This window comes from Cupressus sempervirens, chromosome 5, assembly GCF_028749045.1.
Source record: "Cupressus sempervirens isolate cs-2001-9-10 chromosome 5, ASM2874904v1, whole genome shotgun sequence".
Lineage (NCBI taxonomy): Eukaryota > Viridiplantae > Streptophyta > Pinopsida > Cupressales > Cupressaceae > Cupressus > Cupressus sempervirens.
In genome coordinates, this window is record NC_143122.1 from 289,766,152 (window position 1) to 289,789,764 (window position 23,613).

General features: G+C 37.1%; 1 pseudogene; it reads right to left on the reverse strand.

The window, feature by feature from the left end:
* Nucleotides 1-538: 538 nt before the first annotated feature.
* Nucleotides 539-21,312, reverse strand: LOC149555712 (aldehyde dehydrogenase family 3 member F1-like; annotated as a pseudogene).
* Nucleotides 21,313-23,613: the final 2,301 nt, after the last annotated feature.

Below are 23,613 nucleotides of genomic sequence, written 5' to 3' on the forward strand. Positions count from 1 at the left end.
TGTAGTTCTCTTTGTTTCTTGTGTTGTTCTGCTCTCTTTGGTATTCAATAAAATTTTTACCCCTCTTTTAGTGTAAATCAAACTTTATGATTTATCGATTATCTGAATTTTTATTGATTTGATATTTTTGAATCAAGTTTCATAGTCTATTATCAGTGCAAAACAAGAGAATAATAAATTATTACGATTATGTCGATTAAAATATAATAAAAAGGTGAACATATCAAAACATTAAAATGACACCACAAAATGATTATAAGATTTATCAATTATCTAAATTTTTGTTTCTTTGACATTTTTGAATTAAGTTTCATGATTCATTGTTAGTGCAAAACAAAAGATAATAATAAATTATTACTACCAGACCTGTTAGAATAAAATAAAAAAATGAACATATTAAAACAATAAAATAACATGAAAAAATGAATATAAATGTCATGAAAGCAAACCAAAAATATAATAATATATAAATATATATAAAACAGGCATACACCTATATATATATATATATATATATATATATATATATATATATATATTTGGACGAAACATTACCCTAATCATCAGACATTAGCATACACTGAAAATGTCTCGAAGGCAGTTATTACAAATTTATACAAAATAGGCAAACATCTTCACATTGCTAATCATCAACTCATTATAATGTGGTGAAGATATCATTAGCATATATAGAAAATGTCTCAAAAGGCAATGAGGTCACTCTACTTTTTAAGGCCCAGGAAAATCAATGTTGCTCTCAAATAGTCGCAGGTCGTAGCATATTTAATTAGCTTGAACTTGAAATCGTTCCATGGAGGATATCTGAAGGGCACATCTGGAAAGATGCCTCTGTACATCACCGCCTTTTGGTGACTGAATGTGTCAAATGAGTACTTTCCATGATACTTCCCCATTCCACTTTCTCCCACCCCTCCAGATGGCAAGCCATCAAGAGCAAACTGCAATTTTAATCACTTGTTAATGAAATAAAATTTCTTACTTCTAATGCAAAAATTGATCTTTCTTTTCGAAGAAGAGGGGAAAAACAAAAATGATTCTTGTTTCTGAGTTAGATTAGGAATGTTAATGTTTCAGATTATATTTTATGATTCATTTTGCAGATTACGCATTGTGATTTATTAGATTGTATGTTTCTTTATATCAAAATCTCAGAATTAAAAATAATAATCACCCTTATAGATTATGAAAAACTAATATCCTTAGAAAAAATATTGTTTACCTGAACAGCAGTGTCTTTGAATATCAAGCTCCCTGAGGATGTCTGTTGTTGTTTGTGAAAAGATAGATGGCCAGTGGCTTTGGCCTTGAATTGATGAAATCTATGGGGTCTTCAATTCTTTTCAACTGCCAATCAAGTCATTGAAATTAAAATGACTGTTGGAAATGATTAAAAGCAACCAGCTTTCGTGCTATTTGTTATATAAGGTTCTGATTATTCAAACTGTCTAAAAACTCAGAGACCAAAGAAAAAAAGTTTAACAAGAAATATTGGTCATATATTTTTATTCATAAGATCCGAAGTTAATGGTCCATGCTTAAGTTATTAAATATTCGTAATCAGTCAAATAGTGTATCTATGCTGCAGGGATTTTTTTCAACAGTCAACTTCAGAAATATTCATACACAATGATTAATACTATTTTTTAGTTATTTTTAAAAACGACTGAATGTTTCAAGTAATTAAAAATAAACTGAGATTTGGATTATTAATAACTGAAAGTAGTCGTCCTAGATAACATTTTTTTTTTTTAACAAAAAAGACATGATTCCAATCAGATGAGGTAGAAGGATATACTACGCCTGGAATTTCAGAGTTGCCTTTGCCTTGTATGAAAATTCCGCAAAATTAATTGATCAATGTAAACAAATAATATCTACATGTTTCGCCAAATTTAGATCTCTGAAAATGGGAATGCAGGTTCATCACTAGGCGATAGTTTCTTTTCTTTTTTTTTGGGTAAAAGGTCAATAGACCCGTACTATTATTAGATAGAAGAAAACATTACAACAATAGGAATGCTGCCAAGCACAGTGAAGACAGCATAAAATGCAATGTCATAATGAGACTGACATTTAGTACATCCAGAAGACGAAAAAGACGAGAGATGGCACTGATTGGGGAGATTCAACAATTCAGCCACATGAGGCTCTTCAACCACCACAGACCCCTGCTCCAAATTTGTGCCCAGATTTGCCAGGTGATCAGCAATATGATTTGCCTCTCTATAACAGTGAGAGACCTTATATGCCTGAAATCTTGGCAGGAGCCTTCAAACTTCTTTAATGACATACTGAAGGTCCCAAGACACTAAGGAGTAAGAGGAAAGAGCAGGTGTCACAAGTTGAGAATCACCTTCAACATGAAGCAACCTTAAAACCCATATCCAAAGACATTTTTCTGCCCTCCAAAAGGGCTTGTGTCTCAGCAATATTATTAGAAGCATCAGGGATTCTGGAATAAGAAGCCCTTAGTATTTTACCAGTATGGTTCCCAATAACACAGCCCACTCCTGCTCTACTTGGATTACCTTTGGAGGCCCCATCAAAGTTGAGCTTCACAAAAGAACTAGATGGTGGTTGCCACTTGATTTCACTTCTAATATCCTTCTTGGATCTTTTGCCCACTAAAACTCCTCGGAATGGGATATAAATTTGTTTCCAGTTATTTAGGACATGAGAGTCAAATGAAGTGAATGTAGAAGATAAGTTTTTCGTCCTCGTGACATAAGAATTAACACTTAGATATTGAGCGTTCCATCAATTCACACACTTTATCCACCTCTAAAGACTCTTTCCTGAAGATCCTCTTATTCTGTTCCCACCATAGGCCCCAAAGAACTAGTGCAGAAACAACCCTCCAAATTGCTGCAAAAAGGAGCTCTTATGTAGCAAAAGCCAGCCAATCAACCATCGAGGGAGTGTCCTATGAATTGGGCTGGTCCAACCAAGTCTGTCCATAACTCTACACCAACATTCATAAGCAAAATCACAAGTGAGAAGGAGGCGATCTGTGTCTTCTCTAACTTTTCCACACAAGACACACATAAAATTGTCAGAAATACCCAGTCTTTGGAGTCTATCTCCAATGAGAACACGCTTATGAAGTGCTAGCCAAAGAAAAGCCCTAGCCTTGGGGAGGACCGCATCATGCCAACAAAGCGAAAATTCCCTAGTCTTCATTGAAAACATACCATTTAGTAAGGACGAATAACCATCTTTGACTGAATACTCACCACTTTTGCTGAATGACCAGATTAATTTATCCTCTTCATCAGAAATAAAGATAGATCTCTGATCAAGGACTTTTACCAGTTCAGATTTTTCCTCAACAGGGATTACACCATCCTGAATGATTTTCCAGCTAGCCTTGAGAACATCCTTTGAGATTGAGATACAAAGGTAATCACAAATTTTGGTACCCTATAACCTCTCCAAAGACACTTGAGTAGTAGGGAATTTGCCAAGTGAATTATGAGGGGGATAACCATGACAAGAATCTGACCAAAAAAGGGCTTTGTCACCAGAGTTGATTACCCAAGAGAGGTAGGGAAGTAAGATCTCCCTACTCCTTACCAACAAATTCCACATTGTGGATCCTACTGGGGGATTTCTCATTGTGAATATTCTCTCTGGATTATCTGAGTCCAAATATTTAGTTTTGATAATCCTAGCCCAAAGGGCACTTGGTTTCTCATAGAATTTCCAGGTCAGCTTAGCCCCCAGACTTAGATTCCTGTAAAAGTTGCCTTTCCAAATAAAGTCCTAAAGACATTTCTTAATAGAATCTAGAACCCTCTTAGGAGCAAGTAGGACTGACATAACATAATTCAGAATAGAAGAGAGGACAACCTTAACTAATAAAATCCTCCCAGCCAAGGATAACCATCTAGCCTTCCGAGCAGCAATCTGATCTATAATATTTTGAATTATAGAACTCCAATATGCAGCCTTACCTTTACCTTGAAAGAAGGGAATGCCCAAGTATTTACATGGGGTTTCAGCCACTTCAAAACCCAAGCAATTTTGAATATCCCTCGTCACCGACCTCTTTATGTTAAAAAAGAAAATTCTGGATTTGGATACATTTAGTTTCTGGCCTGAAGCAGAACAATAGTCATTGACGGTCTCTTTGACAACCTTAGCCTCCCGAAGATTGCTTTTACCAAATAATAAAGAATCATCAGCAAATAGATTATGAGTCATCGCTAAGGACTTACATATGGAAATGCCTTCCCATTGGCCAAAAGGCCTTTTGTGTTGAATAAACCTGCTAAGCCCCTCAGCAAGAATGATAAAAAGGAATGGTGAAGCGAATCACTAGGCAATAGTTATGATTGCAAGTAGAGTATAATTCTTTTTATTTTAAATTTTTTAATTTTAAAGTACATTCCTTATACATACACTTTCAAGAAAGCGTTGCTATTTCTTAAGTTAAGTAGAATTCTATAATTGGGCTAAGGTTGTTCACTTAAAAACATTGTAGTGGACTACAAAAGTAATTCTTTGTGGTATTCTCTCATGAAGGCTTTCGTTCCATTTGGTTGCTGGAATAGAAATAGAAAATTTGGAATACGTTTTCTATTTTCCATTTGGATCATCAATTGATCAATTGGAATAGGGAATAAGAATACATATTCCTATTTCACCTCTAAAATGAGCTTATACCCATTCCAAAAAATAGTTGTTATTGGCATAGCCATTCCTATTCCCAATATGCATTCTTATTCTCCATTCCTATGCCTACAACCAAACAGGGCAGTATCTAAGAGAAAAATGGGTCTTCTCTACTATTATTGTCAATTATATAAATATAATTTTGTATGGTTTTGATTCAAAGCTATTGGGAACTCCTTAGGGAGTGTGGATATTGCCTCTCAAAATATTTTTCACTTTAGGTATACTAATATTTTGGTTAAGTAGATGTTATGATGACTCTTTCAATAGAAATATCCTTTAAACTAGGTAGGAGAGATGATTCAGAAGTCGTCCAAGCTAACTTTGGGCACCTAGAACTCCAAATCCCTATGTTGAAATTTGTGGATTTTATCAAATGAACCTTTGTAGATGAGTGAAGAGCTTGAAGCTAGCCTTGTGACTTTTTGGCATTTACAGAGCTCTCTATAGAGCTCAATTTAAAAGACAAAAAAAAATAGTACTTATTGTACAAATGGACCAATCAGAGACTAAGAAAGCTATTGATTAACTATTAGTACATGTGCTATCATTTTTGAGACTCTATATGAACAGTGATTGGAAGGATCTATAATAAAAGTTTCACTCGATTGCAATTGATCTATTGTAATTTTATCTAATAGTCTTACAATTGTTAATTTTATAATTATCTCATTATCTATACTACCTACATAATCTTTTTTTTTTAAATTGATAAAATGCAAGTTACAAAGAGTTGCAGCAAAATACTGCAAAAAGAATCAGCTGGAAGCAAGAAAGACAACTAGCTACAGCAATAAATACAAGAGGCTGTAAAAAAGAGCACCAACATGAGCAAAAGCAAGATCAATCCTGTAAAAGAACTCTCAAGTGATGTCCAATGTTGACCTTCTTTCTGCTGAGTAGTTGAGTAATTTGAGCTTTAATTCATTGAATTTGGAAATCCAACTGTACGTCCTTTTCAGCATCAGCCTGTAGTTGAGAATAAAGAGATGTCAGACAACAGAAAATGTCTAAGTAAAGCCTTAGAATTACAAATTCCTGATGAAGATCATTGTGATTATCAAAGACAGCCAAACATCTTGTCCTCCAAATATGCCGCAATATAACCTATCTCACACCATTACCAATAATATTTGTATGCAAACCAACACCAAGAAGAGCCTCTTTCCAGCTTAATTTATGATAGAAAATAGCAAGCAAATCATTAAAAACAGAATTCCATTGTCTTCTAGCAAACTGACATCCCCAAAAAATGTGCCTCACACTTTCTGATTTACAACAGAATGGGCAATTGATCGGCTGGACCATCATACATTTCAGTCTGTCCCCAATGGGCAGCTTGCAATGTAAAATCTTCCAAGCGAGCATTTGGGTATCGGCATCAATTTTGGATTTCCAAATTTGAGCTGACAGTTTTAGCCAAAAAACTTCATTGAATCTACATTTCCATTTAGAATTCAGTCTGTGTTTCACATGCAACTGCGAGAGCAAATGTAAGTAAACCTTCTTCAAAGGAAACAAGAAAAATGGATATTCAGACATTCATCGCCAATCCTTGAAAAAGTTACATTGAATTGGAGTACATATTTTTCATAGACAATTCCAAAGGAACTAGAGATCAAACAAAAATAAGAAACACTTTATAATGGTTATTCAAACTGAATTTGGCTTTGACAGTATGCCATGATAACCAATCCATAGTATGAAAATCCCAAAGGTCTCCCACTGAACAAATGCCTTTTTTAAATAGATAGTAAGAATGCTTTGGAAAGGAAAGAGGTTGATTTTGGTATCGGATGTGCCTGTTCCACCATATAGAGGAAGTGGAAAAACTGAATCCATGTTGAAGAGAGTTTCCCTTCCAGCTTATAAGATGGCAAACCAACGGCCATGTCATGTCCCCATTTTTGGTGACAGTTCGATTTAATTAATTTAATTAATCTAGTTGTCCAAAGTAATGAATATTTTAAGGACGACTAATTAATTATTTTAATTAAATAAATAAACATTAAAAGATAACTTTATATTTAATAAAGTGACTTGGATTATAAAAATATTTAATAAAGTCACTTGAGGGATAAGATCAAAAATGTTCTAGAAGTCTCTGGAGAGGATGGAGAGAAAAGAATAAATAGGCACCCCGGGGCTCCATTCGAAAAAGCAGTTGTTTATCTCTCTTTTGATTTCAGGTTGTGATTCAATCACGGGTGCATTGTGGAACCTAGGGTTTCTACAATTGTCACAGCTGGCCATTGAGAACGATAACTCTCAATTGGTACGCAATTTTGAGGGTGTGAAATATCATCTGAATTATTGCAGATTGGAGGTGACATTCAGTCATTTCATCGGAGCGATCATTTGTGGCTTAAGGCCAACTTTAGGGTTTATGCATCACTGTTCATTTAGGAAGCAGCAAGGATAGAGTTCGTCATCGTTCCACGAATTGTTGCAGAGATTGGAGAGAATTCGGGAGGAATTAACTTCAAATCAGGAATTCGATCCAGAACAACAAGACAAGAAGGTGCAATTTGTAGAAGATATTATAGGCATAAATTTATTTCACTTTGCATGAAAATTCGAGTGGCCGGATCAGATTTGATATACGAATTTCGGGCCAGGCTAGAGTGACCAGTTAATGAAGGTTTAGGAGACAAGCTCCAGTCCGCATCTGCTGTACTCACAATATATAATGGACGCACTCAGTATTCAGACATTTCTCAATGACAAACCGAAGGCAAGAATAAATTTATTGGGTGTGGTTTAAATTGGATCGCACAGTCCTGACAGGTGGCGGGCTAACCATTGAATCCACATTCTTTGTGGACTGCCGAACTACACCAGAAGGCAACATAGCCAACACTACAGTCCAGCATTCGAATGACTGGTATTGGCAACTCCGACAGCATCCACGCACATTGTCAGGGTTTCGCACGACGACAGAGACCACCGTTTTATTTAATTTCATCAGTTTCTCATACTAAACGCAGTGCCATTATAGTACGTGGTTCTCAGGATGGTTATGCAGTTTGGAAGAACTGACAGTTTCTTAGAATCTTTGCCGGCTCAGACTTGGCGAACATTCAAGGGAAGATAGCGGAGTTGATATGCATCGAGTCAGCTTTAAGACGGACGACTCCATCCACATTTAATCAAATTATGACCAGTGTTTAGTCCTGAGTCTACAGCGATAACAGAAGGACGAAGGAGGGACTTGTTGACAAGATGACCATCAGAACAAATGTCATCATCTTTGGAAGCTCATGTAACTGCAGGTTCTTGTGACTGTTCCTATTGCCAGAGTTTATCAGGTTCCTGTTTCTAGCATTCCTCAGTTGTAATTATCAGACTCAATTACTCTCCTGGATTGCCAATAAAAAATATAATATTTACAAATGAAAGGTCTGTAAGTATTAGATGATATTATTCTGAAACATTTGCATTATTCAAACATTATACTTGCCTACATATATGGTTATATGATAAGTATTTGACGAATTGCTAAAGACAGCACGGGTTATATAAAAAGGTCATTCCAGCAGTGTTAGAGTTGTTGGCTAACTGATTGACGAAATGTCAAACTCTTGAAGTGAATAAGGTCTTGGTGTTCAAAGGAGCAATAATCCTGTCGGGGATATTTCAGTGGTATCAGAGCGGTTTTCTTGCCATCCTGTGGGGTGAGAACCGACTTACATGAGTAATCAGCACTCGACTTCAACCAAGATGTACAGGTACAGCACAAAGTCTCCAAGGACACAATCTCGGACAAGTAATAGACACAGTATTCAGAGTCGGAATTGTGGAAAGGAGGACTATTCAGACATTCAGGACGAGCTCAGAAAAATCAGACATAACATGTCTGAACTGTTGGTTAAGCACCACAGTATGATTGACAGGCTGTCCGTCCCAACTAAGGTGAATAAATCAACTGGATTTCGTTTTGGCAAATCTTCTCACAAAGCGTTGACTGATACAATGAGAGATGTTACTAGGAACCTTAATGAGGAGTTCGAGAAACAAGTGTGCAACCGGTCAGAGGTTTCAGTTCGGTCACAGGAAGAAGTGATGAAGGATATTACGCTGATGGATAGTAACTGTCAACTTGATACTTCAATTGAGACAGTTGTATACAGGTTTCCCAAGGGTGATGTCTCAGATACTAAAGGTGGTTCGGTTCCGACAGTCAATGATTACAGTAAAGTGAGTTCAGATGATGATGAAGATATCATTATGCATGATGATGAGATACCTGGTGGAAATGAGCAGACATCGAGCATTCATGATTTTGCTGAGAGAGAGTACCAGGCTCAGTTAGATGCTTCATCACATGAGGATGAGAATGGCAGTACTTCACATGATTTGTCCAGCCAGCTGAAGGTAAGCAAAGATAGTATTGTGGCTTCTTTATCTCATCATGACAGGATGCGGGAGATGTTAGAAGAGCACATCCAGATGATTCAGTTACAAGGAAGACATAAGGGAGTTCAGGCAAATTCTTCTTGCTGTGACTTACATGCAATTGGTGAAGGAATGGGAACGACGAAGTTGAGCTATTTACATCTTCTATCAGATCGTGACCATCTTCTAAGCCTTGCCAAAGACTATTCAGATGCCTTGAGGAGGAAGGAGGAGGAAGTTGTCAATCTTTCTTGGGAGCTTGAGGACACTCGAGCAACTTTGGCATTACTGGACTGGGAGAAACATGGGAATGAGCATGGCATGGAGCTAAGCTTAATCTCATCTGGCACGTCTGACACTCAGTTTTCTGCAGTAGGCTGTTCATATGTGGTTGCTGATAATGAGAAGACGATATCAGACAGGTATATGAAGTTAGCTGGTGTTGGTCACATTACTCAGGTAAGGAGTTTGCTTGAGTTACCAGCTATTCCTTGTTTACGGATATGGACTCAAGAATGTTTCAGCAGCGTTTGGGATTCAATTGACTGGAGAACACTTAGCAATGTTTGTTTGAGTGCTATCATGGATTTGATCAGCAGAGTATACGGTGTTGTCTTTCCTTGTGCCAGCAGCTTGTCTGATGTTGGTATTGGTTTTTATACACCGGTATTGGGTTTGGTTCATATATGCAGACGACCGTTCTTGCTGGAAGGTGTTGAAGATTTTTCATATTTGACAGTGTGTACAGATGAATCCCAGGATCGTTTCGACCTTGATAACATCCAGGAGGATGAAGTGAACAGTTTTGTAGACTCAGCTTCCTTGACAAATTCTTTGGGTACAAGGGAGTTTAACAGCAGTACTATAAATTTTGACACTCCGGATGAGGATATGAGTTTTGAAGAGGATTCGCAAGATATGGATGACAATATTCTAGAAACCAGTAACCTTGAAGATACTCCTTTAGACAATGTGACAGGGAAGTTTTGTGGAAGACAGTTTAGCCAGAGCCATCATGTGATTAGCCAGTTGAAAGTTAGTGAGCGAGACATTGCTATCGCTTGTGAGCATTTTGATACTGCTCGTCAGTTGTTGGCTGTTACTGGTTGGGGTACTTCTATGACAGATGAGTCCAGCGGTGGTTACTTTTCTTTGGCAGAGATTCATGCCTTGCGTGAAGCTGTTCGGATTTTGAAGCAGGATTATTTACGATTGGTAGCCGACCGTGATCACTTGGTTGAGTGGGGAAGTACATATTATGAGGCAGTCCTGGATCGTGAAGAAGAGGTGAGCGAGCTTTCCCAGGAGCTCACAGCGACTACTGAGGTTTTAGAGGACACACAACGAGATCTACAAAAGTTGCAACTTCAGTTAAAGAAGGTGACCGTGGAGTTGGAGGATTTGCAGTCAAAACTAGCCCCAGACCCAGTTCATTTGTCTATTGAGGTGGTTGGTGGTGAGTATACTCCTGCAGTGGTTACTGAGGAGCATGTTGTTGGGACTGACACACATATTCAGGATTTGGAAGAAGTTGGTCTTAATGAGTTTGGGATACCGGTAGAGTCGAGTCTCCAGATTGATTCTTCTCTGATAAATGACAGTGTGATACAGTTGGGTATGCCACCTTCACAGGAGGATCAGTTGTGGTGTGCGGGGGAGTATATTGATGCTTCCTCGTATAATTTTTACTGCACTGAACCGTTCATGAAGTATTTGCTGGATAGTGCATGTGTTCATTTGGACTCGCATAAAGTGACAGAAGGTGTTCTCATCCAAGATACTAGTGTTATTTGCAGATTGGTTGAGAAGATTATAGGGGTCCTTTCTACTATGCTACCTCACAGGGATCTCGATGAGGGGTTTGTTGAGCAGAGTGCACAGGGACTTATCCGACCTACAGTCACTCGGAGTCAGAGATTGGAGCCATATGTTGATTACCAGTTCAGTGATGATGAGCTAGCAGCAGAATTTGGAGGTTCTTACCGGCATTATACGGTAGGGTACGCTCATCATTTTTCTTTTGACACAGAGATAGAAAATTTTATTTCACGCAAATGTAGATTGGCTCCAGTTTCTTACCATCCATTAGGGGATAGATTGGGACCATCTCTTGAAAATAAAATTGGTAGTAGCAAGTTACTCAGCCTGCAGCATCGACACACCAGGAGCAGTTTTTCAGAGATTGGATTTGATGGCAGTAATTCAGGTACCTATGGCTGTTGTCATATCTACAGTGTAGTTGGGTGCAGGTGTCATTTTGACAGGGGCTTGAGTTTTGATAGAGTTGATGTTTCAGTTGGCTTGAGTTCCGCAGAATGGTTTCTTCTACCGACATCTACAGATGGTTTTCAGATGATCTCATCAGAATTGTCAGTTGTTTGGGAATTGAGTACAGTTTTTCAGTTGTTGGTTATAATGTTTTCTCCACGAGAGTATGATGAGGATTGGGATGATATACGGATTTACATCTGGGATCCAGGCATACTGATTGGTTTATGGTTCAGCCATTTCTTGGGGACAAGCAATTTCAGGAAGGGCGGACTGTCATGTCCCCATTTTTGGTGACAGTTCGATTTAATTAATTTAATTAATCTGGTTGTCCAAAGTAATGAATATTTTAAGGACGACTAATTAATTATTTTAATTAAATAAATAAACATTAAAAGATAACTTTATATTTAATAAAGTGACTTGGATTATAAAAATATTTAATAAAGTCACTTGAGGGATAAGATCAAAAATGTTCTAGAAGTCTCTGGAGAGGATGGAGAGAAAAGAATAAATAGGCACCCCGGGGCTCCATTCGAAAAAGCAGTTGTTTATCTCTCTTTTGATTTCAGGTTGTGATTCAATCACGGGTGCATTGTGGAACCTAGGGTTTCTACAATTGTCACAGCTGGCCATTGAGAACGATAACTCTCAATTGGTACGCAATTTTGAGGGTGTGAAATATCATCTGAATTATTGCAGATTGGAGGTGACATTCAGTCATTTCATCGGAGCGATCATTTGTGGCTTAAGGCCAACTTTAGGGTTTATGCATCACTGTTCATTTAGGAAGCAGCAAGGATAGAGTTCGTCATCGTTCCACGAATTGTTGCAGAGATTGGAGAGAATTCGGGAGGAATTAACTTCAAATCAGGAATTCAATCCAGAACAACAGGACAAGAAGGTGCAATTTGTAGAAGATATTATAGGCATAAATTTATTTCACTTTGCATGAAAATTCGAGTGGCCGGATCAGATTTGATATACGAATTTCGGGCCAGGCTAGAGTGACCAATTAATGAAGGTTTAGGAGACGAGCTCCAGTCCGCATCTGCTGTACTCACAATATATAATGGACGCACTCAGTATTCAGACATTTCTCAATGACAAACCGAAGGCAAGAATAAATTTATTGGGTGTGGTTTAAATTGGATCGCACAGTCCTGACGAGTGGCAGGCTAACCATTGAATCCACATTCTTTGTGGACTGCCGAACTACACCAGAAGGCAGCATAGCCAACACTACAGTCCAGCATTCGAATGACTAGTATTGGCAACTCCGACAGCATCCACGCACATTGTCAGGGTTTCGCACGACGACAGAGACCACCGTTTTATTTAACTTCATCAGTTTCTCATACTAAACGCAGTGCCATTATAGTACGTGGTTCTCAGGATGGTTATGCAGTTTGGAAGAACTGACAGTTTCTTAGAATCTTTGCCAGCTCAGACTTGGCGAACATTCAAGGGCAGATAGCGGAGTTGATATGCATCGGGTCAGCTTTAAGACGGACGACTCCATCCACATTTAATCAAATTATGACTAGTGTTTAGTCCTGAGTCTACAACGATAACAGAAGGACGAAGGAGGGACTTGTTGACAAGATGACCATCAGAACAAATGTCATCATCTTTGGAAGCTCATGTAACTGCAGGTTCTTGTGACTGTTCCTATTGCCAGAGTTTATCAGGTTCCTGTTTCTAGCATTCCTCAGTTGTAATTATCAGACTCAATTACTCTCCTGGATTGCCAATAAAAAATATAATATTTGCAAATGAAAGGTCTGTAAGTATTAGATGATATTATTCTGAAACATTTGCATTATTCAAACATTATACTTGCCTACATATATGGTTATATGATAAGTATTTGACGAATTGCTAAAGACAGCACGGGTTATATAAAAAGGTCATTCCAGCAGTGTTAGAGTTGTTGGCTAACTGTTTGACGAAATGTCAAACTCTTGAAGTGAATAAGGTCTTGGTGTTCAAAGGAGCAATAATCCTGTCGGGGATATTTCAGGCCAAGACCTCCATATACACTGAAAGGGAAAAGAGGCCTTGATGCAGAAAAAAGGGGCATAGAGAACTTTATCTAGTCGTCCCACATGCTGCCATTTAGCTTTGACAACAGCTAGATCAATACGGTCCCATATGAGTATCTTCTAAGGTTCATTCCCATGAGCAGCTCTAATAATCCATTTGGCAGCTAAGCATAGACCTTGTATTCTTGGATCTATTAATCCCAATCCACCTTTGCTTTTAGGTTGAATGCAATGAGACCAAGAAGTAGTAGTAAAACCTCTAGTACCATCCCATTTAGCCCATAGGAATTGACGAATTATTTTGGTTAAGTCCTCATATCCCTTTTTCGCCGGCATCCAACATGAGGAATAATAAACATGAGTTACTAGAAAAAATTTATTGGCAACTTGTATTTTACGAGCCAAGCAAAGAAACTTATTTCCCCAATTACACAATTTATTTCTTACCCTATCAAGATACCATCTCCACATATCAGAAAGAGATACCCCAATACCAAATGGAATACCAAGACACCTCATGATTTCCCCATGTTTGATTTACTTCCATTCCCTAGGGACCCAATGAGGGATTGGACCAGATTGTACCATCAAGAATTCAATTTTTTCATGAGCTAACTTGGAGCCTGAAACCGCACAATATAGCTCTAAAACCTCCAAAGTATTAATTATATCTTTTTCAGAGTTTTGAAGAAACAACATGCTGTCATCAGCATAGTGTGAATTAATGACCGAAACACTACATGGGATGGAGACTCCTGAAATCCATTTCATGTTATTAGCGTAGAGGAGCATATATCCCAAAGCATCAACTGAAAGTGCATAAAGTATGGAGATAGAGGGCAGCTTTGTCGTATAGACCGTTGTAGCGGAACTGGATCTGTTATCATATTATTAATGATGATTTGAGCATTAGCATCATTGAACAACATTCGCACATGAGCTCGAAACTTAGGTCCAAATCGCAACCACTAAAGCATTTTAAGGATGAAGCTCCACCTTATTCTATCATAGGCTTTGTCAAAATCAAGTTTGATCAAAATAGCATTTTAGCCTGTTTGTTGAGCCCATTCACAAGTTTCCCATGCCAACATGAGATTATCTAGAATGAATCTGCCAGCAATGAACCCAGTTTCCTCAGGTCTAACAATTTCTTGCACAACAGGTTTAATCCTAATGGCTAAGGCTTTTGCTATGATTTTGTAGGAGGTATTGAGCAAGGTGATAGGATGCCAAACAGAAATGGTACCTTCTTTATGCCCTTTAGGAATAAATCTGATTATACCACCGTTGATAGTAGGACCCAACGATCCTTTCTTGAAGGCCTCCAAGTATAGATTATAGAAATCCTCCTTAATGTGTTGCCACATAGCTTGATAGAACTCCATAGGAAGTCCATCACTGCCTAGACTTTTATAAGAAGCCATTGAAAAAAGAGCAGTTTCCAGCTCCTCAAGAGTCAACCTTCGATCTAGGTAGTGGCTGTACTTAGGGTCAATTCGATTAGGAATAAAATCATGGATTGAATCTTCAAGACTCTCTTGAATATCTTGCCAATAGTCATCCTGGAAAAGATTCTCATAGGAACGCTTAAAAACATTACAAATCTCAGAGGGATTGGACTGTGGGATATCAAATTCATCCTGAATCGTATCAATTCTTTCTTTTCTATGTTTATATTTAAGGTAATTGAAGAAATATTTGCTGCCTTTATTACCTTCTTTAATCCAATGAAGTCTTGATCTGATTAGCCTTTGCAAGTGTCTATTTGGCGCAATTTGGCTTCTGCAGCAGCAATAGAAGACTGAATGTGGATGTTACTAGGATCATCATTCAAGAGCTTCCTAGCATTGACAATTTTACCTTGAAGTGATCATTCCTTGCGCTTACATTGCCATGCCATTTTCTTGCCAAAGGAGTGTAAGAAACTGGTGAAATGCGAAATAGCAGTACAACACCAATCAACCCATGATTCTTCACCCACAGGTTTAGGAAAGGAGTCCCATATATTTGAAAGGGCTGCTGTACAACTAGGAATCTTTAAATGTGAAACATTAAGCTTGAAGGGTTGAACATTATTGATATTTGGGGTTTGGGACAGACTGATATGACAGAGAATAGGATAATGGTCAGAAAGGGTGGTCGATAAATCCACTTGTATATTCATCCCCACTTAATCAGAAACCAAAGGCAGCATTGGAGATATATAAAATCTGTCCAGTCTGCTCAATTTCCTATCATCACCCCTTCTACAATTTGACCAAGTGAACCAATTATTAGATTGACTTAAGAACTTATTATGAATAGGATCAACCACTCCCAAAGAATTCAAGAACTTATTATGAATAGGATCAACCACTCCCAAAGAATTCAAACAGAACAACCAGCTGTTAAATTCTTCACAACAAAGATTTGATTGTTTAAACCAACTACAATCAGAAGGATGTTCAACCATATTAAAATCTTCCCCCAACACCCAATCTATAGAAGGAAGATTTTCAGCCATCCAATTCCATAACTGAGTATGCTTCTTTGCAAAATTAGGGGCATAAATGGAGCAAAAACCGATGAGCTGGTTATTGATAAAGGTGAGAACCCAAACACAGCTTTGAGATGGATCCTATCCTTTATCAACAACATACTTAGCAACCCAAGGGGCTAGCCCAATAACAGCTCCACCTCGTCCATCATGATGTTTTGTATACCAATAGGTAGCATCTTTCCAGACATTACATAAAGTGAGGTCTAACTTAGTGCTATGGAGTTTTATTTCTTGGAGGAAAAGGACATGAGGCTTCCATTTTGAGACCATTTCTTTCACCTTATACTTGCGAGGAGGGAGAGAAATCCCTCGAACATTCCAAGACAAGATTTTATAAGTCATGATTATCAAGAGAGAATGATTTATCCTGACCCAACGCGCTAAAGCTATTATCTAAATTGAGCACAGAATCTTTGGCCTGACATTCTTTGGAAGAAGATGGAGATCTAGAGCGTTGGCAAGAACAAGTGGAGATGGAATGACTAATGTGTGGTTCAGGAGATGAATGATGAGAGGAAGGAGAAACACCACATGCTTTAGGGGAAGAGGTATCGGGGGAAGGGGAAGAAGGACAATAGGAAAGAGAAGTATCACCAATTTTAGAGGATGAAACAGGGGAGAAAGCCCTAGATTGGGACTGAATCAAGGAACAAGATGAAGAAACAGGAGGATCTTTCCTCTTCCTAACCATTCTCCATCCATCTGACATCAATACATCTTCACTTGAAGGACTCGTGGCACCTGGGGCAGTAGTCAAACCGTTAGAAGTCGCTGATGGAAGGTCTGCAGTCTTAGTAACAGAAGGAGACAGATGACCCATAGTAGGAGAGGGCATTGAACCATGGCCATTAGATGGAATAGAATTATGTGGTGGCTGAACTTGTTTACTTTTCCTAATGGGACATTCACGAATCAAATGGCCCTCTTTTCAACAATAAAAGCACACATTTGGTTTGTTCAAGTAAACAAGAGGCTGATCTAGTTCAAATCCTGGGCCAATGAGTCTAATGTTCTCAGGTAGAGGCTTGTTAAGATCTACTTCCACGCATACTCTTGAATGAACCCTTAAACTGGAAAATTTTTCAGAGCTATGTTTGCACCAAATCACTTTACCCAGCCAAGCCACAATATCCTTTAAAAATGGTCTGAAAGCTAAATTGAGGAAGGATAATTTAACCCACATGGGATAATGTGAGCGAGACGGCCCTTCAGGATGAAAATTAAAACTCCAAGCTTGTAAATAACTGATTTGCCCACAAATCACCCATGTCCCAAATTGCAAAACAGATTGAGCGTGATCGGCAGATTTAAACATACAAGACACATACCCCTTCCCGAGTCCTCTAATAGCCTCGATTTCCCATCCACGGCTCTCCCAATTTAAACAGGCCCATTTATAAAAATCAGACTCAGAAGGAATGCCTCGCAGAAAAAATAAAATGACAGTTCTAGTTTGACACTCTGTGATAATCCCAGCGACATCATCTGGAAGTTGAATTTCTAGGGGTTTACCTGATTCTTCAGAAATTGGTTCATCTTGACCAGCACTTAGGGTCGGATCTTTTCCCATGCTTGCATCAACATCCTGTTCACTGGCTTTCTCCGCTAACCCAATGTTCCCTGTAGATTGCGTCCCTTCAGCCATGTTTTCCTCCATGCTTGCTGCTGTATTTTCCACCATTTTCCCTCCCAGCTCTATCAAAATATCTTCCACTTTCCCTCCAGTTTCATTACCCACAACACCCGCCGCTCTAGCTGCATCCTTGAGCCGCATTGTTCAGAAAGAAGCAGAGGATGTCTGTTAAACAGATTTGGTAGTCGATCTCCAGCAACAGTACGAGTTGCTTTTCGCTGTTTACTACCTACATAATCTTATTTTATTTATATAAAAAGAGTCACGTACTGTAAAATCATCATTTATTCGTATATTAAAAAATTATCTCATCTTATAATTTAATTTATTTTAACAAAAAAACCATACTGTAATGACAGGAAGCAGAGGTCCGAAAATTTCTTCATTCATCAAGTCCGACATCAATGGCGGATTGAGCAGAATTGTTGGCTGCACATACCTTAAAAAATAAATGCAAAATGCAGAGATTATGCAAAAATTAATTCACCCCCAAATAGGATTCTCAAGTAGCTTAGAAAACTTAAGGTTTGATGAACTCACAATTTGTTCTCATCGTGTCCACCACCGTAGACTATACTATTTGCAATAGAAGAATCTTGCAAGTACTTTGTAAGCCTCAAAAAATGGTTTTTATTGACAATTCTGGAAAGATCGCTGCTTTTGCTGGGGTCCTCTCCATAAAACTTTTCAATCGTATTCTTCAGGGAACCGACCTGTTTTTGAGACATTTAATGAGTGTAGGCAAAGTGTGAATGCGAATGAATAAGCAGAGAAGGCTTGGTCCCTACCAGGGTATCAGCAAACTCTTCTTCAACAGAATGTAATCAGACGAGCAACATGCTTGTCCATTGCTTAACATCCATTTGCCAAAGGCTATTCGCCTTGCTGTTACCTGCATCAATTTCTATTTACTTCACAGCTAAATTGCACATATCAAGTACTTTTGATGTTTTTCTAAATAATTACCAACAAATCGTTCTTGCTATGCATGCAATCGACTACAGTGGGGCATTTTCCACCTAATTCCAGGGTAACTGGGGTAAGATGTTTTGCAGCCGCGGTCAATACAATTCGTCCAATGCACATCAACAAGAAGAGGGTGATGGAAGAAACACGAAGAAAATAATATGGAAACCAAGAATAAACAATCTAAATGATTCTATCTTGATTGAAAGGAATGTTAGCTACCTGCAAATTTTACCATGTATTTCATTAGTTTTCACAGTAGTAAACAAGAGTCTACTGGTAATTTGTGAGCTTTTTATGTAGAAGCTTTTGAGTTTAAGTCTAAATTTTGACCCATTATCTATTAAACAACCTCAATTGAAATATTTACTGTGTTCAACTATTATACCCAATTCCATTGCTTCTCAAAATACTTTGTTCAACAATTATACCCAATTTCAAATCAGTCTTTAGGGAAGGAAGAGATTGTTAGATTTGTTCAATAAACTATTTAAAAAACTCTCCCTGCATTTGACATAAGGTTTTATTACATCAAGCTTGTGGGATGGGTTGGTTAAAGAGAGATCAATAGTTCAGTTTGAAAAGCAATTAAATATGTTCAAATCTTTGGTGATCCATATGATCCGTAACTCAACATGTGATATCAGAGTCATATTAGGAGTTGGCTTAAAGTGGGGTGCAAGTCAAACTTAGATTGATATTAGATCAATTAGAATTCAAATTTGTGCCTCGATTCGGACAGGGTCTGTGTTTTTATTCAAGGATCTGCACGAATCCTGAGGATCTCACATGGGTCCAACTTCATTAAAAATGATCTTTTTAATGTAGTAATTCAATGTGAAAGTGTTGACTTTCTTTATTATCATGAAAATAGATCAATGATCAAGTATGCTAGATTCATACTATGAAATGATTTAATTTTAGAGTTATGCATATTTCTCTCTCTTTTTTATTCCATATATATACGCACAAATCCTGACAAAATATAATAGAAAAAAATTAGAAATCTATAAATTGAATTCACATACCCCAATCCAAATCCAAATCCAAATAACAATTTAATTAATTTCTCATCCAATTAAAAAATTACGAAATGTGATTTAAAAAGATTTTTAGAAAAGGTATTTTTCAAAATAGCATTTTAAATCACAGGCTGGCTAAAAAGGAAGCCAGTTGACAAAGCACCTCAACAATAAATGAAAAATTCTAGATTTAAATCCTGCCTGAACCATATGAATTGAAGCTCAACGAATTGACCTAATCTAGGAATCCCTAAATTTTTCATCCAATTAACAGATTATGACATTTGATAGAATCCGGATTAGAGGCTCTTCAACTAAACATCTGAATTTCCAAGGGATAAATTCTAAACTGCATCAAAATGAACCTAGGATGACTTACTTATATGCATCTAATTTCACATCAGCTATGCATAATCAGTCAACACAAAAGTCGGGTATTAAAAGATCTAATATCAGAAGTCATAGAATCTAGAACATAAGTTGGGTGTGGCCAGATTCATATGTAGGCATACATATGAAATGGGTATAACTGGTGATATGTTCTAAATTTGGTTAAACAGGAACTATTGTCAGATAGAACATCAGTGGTCAGATTCAAACAGAGCATAGAATTAGGAACAAGTAATGGTAAAAACAAGAAGAATTCCCCAATTCATATGAAACTATTAAATTTTATGTTTCTTAATTCGATTGTGTGATTATTTTTGCATTAAAGTTTCAGATCACATTCTGTGATCCATCAATTGTAATGAAAAGAGAAAATAATCACAGCATGTGATCAGAAATGTTGATGCAAAAATAATCACACATTCAAATCCACACAAGTAAAATTTGATAGATCAAATAACAGATTAGTAAACTCACCAGTGAAAAATATCTTCTCCCATTTGAGCTCCAACAATTTAGTGCTCTCTTCAGGGCCACATTGAACAACTTTAACCATACAAGGAGATCTGATGTCGCAGCAGCAATTTCCGAGGGCTTCAAAACCGCAGCATTCCCAGCTGCAATGGCCCCTATAAGTGGCTCTAAAGCCAAATCTACATTACATGAAACAAATCAGACATAAGTAGAGATCCACCATTAATTCTGGGTCAACACTGGCTGGGCTAAATCAGGACTTACTGAATGGAAAATTCAGTGTAGAGAATATTAAAACCACCCCAAGGGGCTCTGAAGTCACTGAGGCTGAACTATAGAAACCTACAAGCAGTATAGAAACCTGCCACATAAAATCAACCAAAATCAATGACAAATAGTAAGAGTCTACACAAGAACCGTAACTTGTGAGCTTCTAACGTAAGAAGTTTTAGATTTAAATGTACTCAAACTTAACACATACAAATAATTAATTACAACAAATAACAATAACTACTAATCTAAATTTCAACCTATTACCAATTGAAAAAACATACCCCTGTGGGTGTCATCCACTTATGCAGGTACTTAAGAACATATCTTGCTGAGTTTATTACCAGACCAACCTGAACCGAAATAAAATTATTAAGTTATTAACATCATTAACATCTCGCCATTGATTTTACCGCTATAAAGAAATTTCTAATAAGAGTCAATAAAACCTCATCTCTGCATGCCTCTGTTCGACACTTGCCCAAATCAGTATGAAGTGCATGCAATATTTCTCCCTCATTTTCAAGCTTCAAGCTGTTTTTTCCTTCAATTCATGGACAGAGTCTTTCCGCTACCGAAACTTGATTTTATTTCTTCCGAAATGTTTTCCAAATCCATGAGTGATGGGCAGGGGAAACCAGTGAATTCTGTGCAATACTCAACTGAATTGAAGATTCAAAAAAGTTGCTCCACTTTTAAGAAGGAAACCGGGAACAGGGAGTGACCGGTCTAATAAATACGTTTGTTGAAGCAAACTCACAATTTTTAAAAATTCTCGTTGGTTCTGAATCTTGACCAGTTCATAATTATATCAGATGAACATCCAAGCTAAAATGGACAATTGGGGACACAGTTTTTTTCCAAATTTTTGAACTTTCATTGTATATGCTATGTAGTATAATCCTAAATATTAATAGCAAAATCCATGAATTCACTGTATGAATTGTAGAAATGATATTATTTATGTTACATTTTAATTTAGGATTTAGCCACCGCCAAATTCAATGAAAAGGTGTAATACTCATCATTATGAGGAGACCCTCATAAATTATAAAGTGAGCAGAGTAGCAGTCCCTTCTAATTATTTTCCATTTTTTTCGCTTTCTAATTGGTTACGTACATAAATGTCAGAAATAGTTATTAGTTCCTGTCTTTTTATCTTTTTTCATGGTCTGTGTAAAAATTCATTTTCTTTTACATATTTCAATATATCATATCAAAGGACAGATCATTAAATTTTTATTTTCCACCTGCTCAAATTATGATAAAACAGTGCAATTAGATCTTAAATGCGTACAAGGTTTTAAATGGGCACCTGCTCTCCATACCCATATTACATGCCATCGCAACCGTGCTTTTCATGTCCGATTTGACAGTTGAACAGAATAGGTATTGCAAATTCGCTTCAATTAATTGTAATTAAGAAGTCAATTCTTTTTTATCTCTTTTGATTTGTTTCATCTGATTATTAATAGATCATTTGATGCAAAAAAAAAAAAAAAAAAAAAACACTCAAACTACACTCTTAAACTGTGATAGCAATATTACAATTTGACTTGTTATGAAATTGATCTCCTAATTATTGATAATTACCACTGATTGTAGAGATCTTTAATCATTGACTTGTAAAAATTGAATATTATAATTTTTTTCAACTTATTTTTTTATGTATTAATATTTACTATTTTTGAAAAAATAGGGATAAAAATTTATTAAGACAAAAAAAAATACAAGGAGAGCTCAACATGGAGCTTTATCATGAGCAACAAGTTCATCAAATTCTTGCACCATCTCAAAAGGAAGTTGCCCCACTATTCATAATATTTCAGCCTGGAGCATGACTAGAAGCCCATTTGGCTAAACAATCAGCAACTATGTTCCATTCATGAGGAATATAAGTAAACCTAATGAACTCAAAAGAGGTACAAAAGAGAATAATCTGATTAACAACATTGGCCAACTACCAACTAACATCCTCAAGCTCATGCTTTCCAACAACAATGGCCAACTACCAATTAACATCCTCAAGCTCCTGCGAGGAAAGCAAGTTCACCACCACTTGGGAATCAGACTCGCATATAATCTTGCTTCATCCTTGCAAGCAACATTATATGTTTAACTTGTAACATTTATAGTATATTATAACGTAAAATAATAAAATCCTCAAATCACTTTTGATAGCTTCTAAATTCTCTATGTGAGATGCACATCTAATCAAGAACTGAAGCAATATCAAGATCCCTTCGCCATATAGCATAAAATAATAAAATCCTCAAATCACTTTCGATAGCTTCTAAATTCTCTCTGTGGGATGCACATCTAATAAAGAACTAGAGCAATATCAAGATCCCTTCACCAGGCTCTATGCCACAGAATCTCAAAGCCAGAATTAGTAAAAAAGAGATTTGTTGGCATCCTCCTCATCCCCCATTTGTGAAACTAAATTTTGATGGGGCCTATCATGGCAACCCTAGAGTCTTTGGTGATGGTTTTGTATTACGAGATCATTCCCAAACATTACTGTTGGGGTCCTCAGTTCCTTTACCAAATTCTAGTAACAACTAGGTGGATGCTATGGCAATGCTATTGGGTCTCTTCAAATGGGAAGATATAGTATATTCTTTGACATGTGTGATCTATGCTGCATAGATTTAAGAATTTACACATTTGTCACACGTACAGGGAGCGCTGACATGTTCACCAACTTGGTATTGGATGGCCATAATCTTTGCTTCTTTAAGGGTTCACCAAATTTAGCATAGTTTCATGATGTTTCAAACATACTTGGGCAAGATAAATTAAATGCCTCTAAATGATGACTGGGTGTTGTTGTTGATCTTGCTAATTGTAAATCATATTTGCTTCTCTCTAATGTTTCTGTTACAACTGCATGATTTGTGGATGGGTGCTTTAATGGTC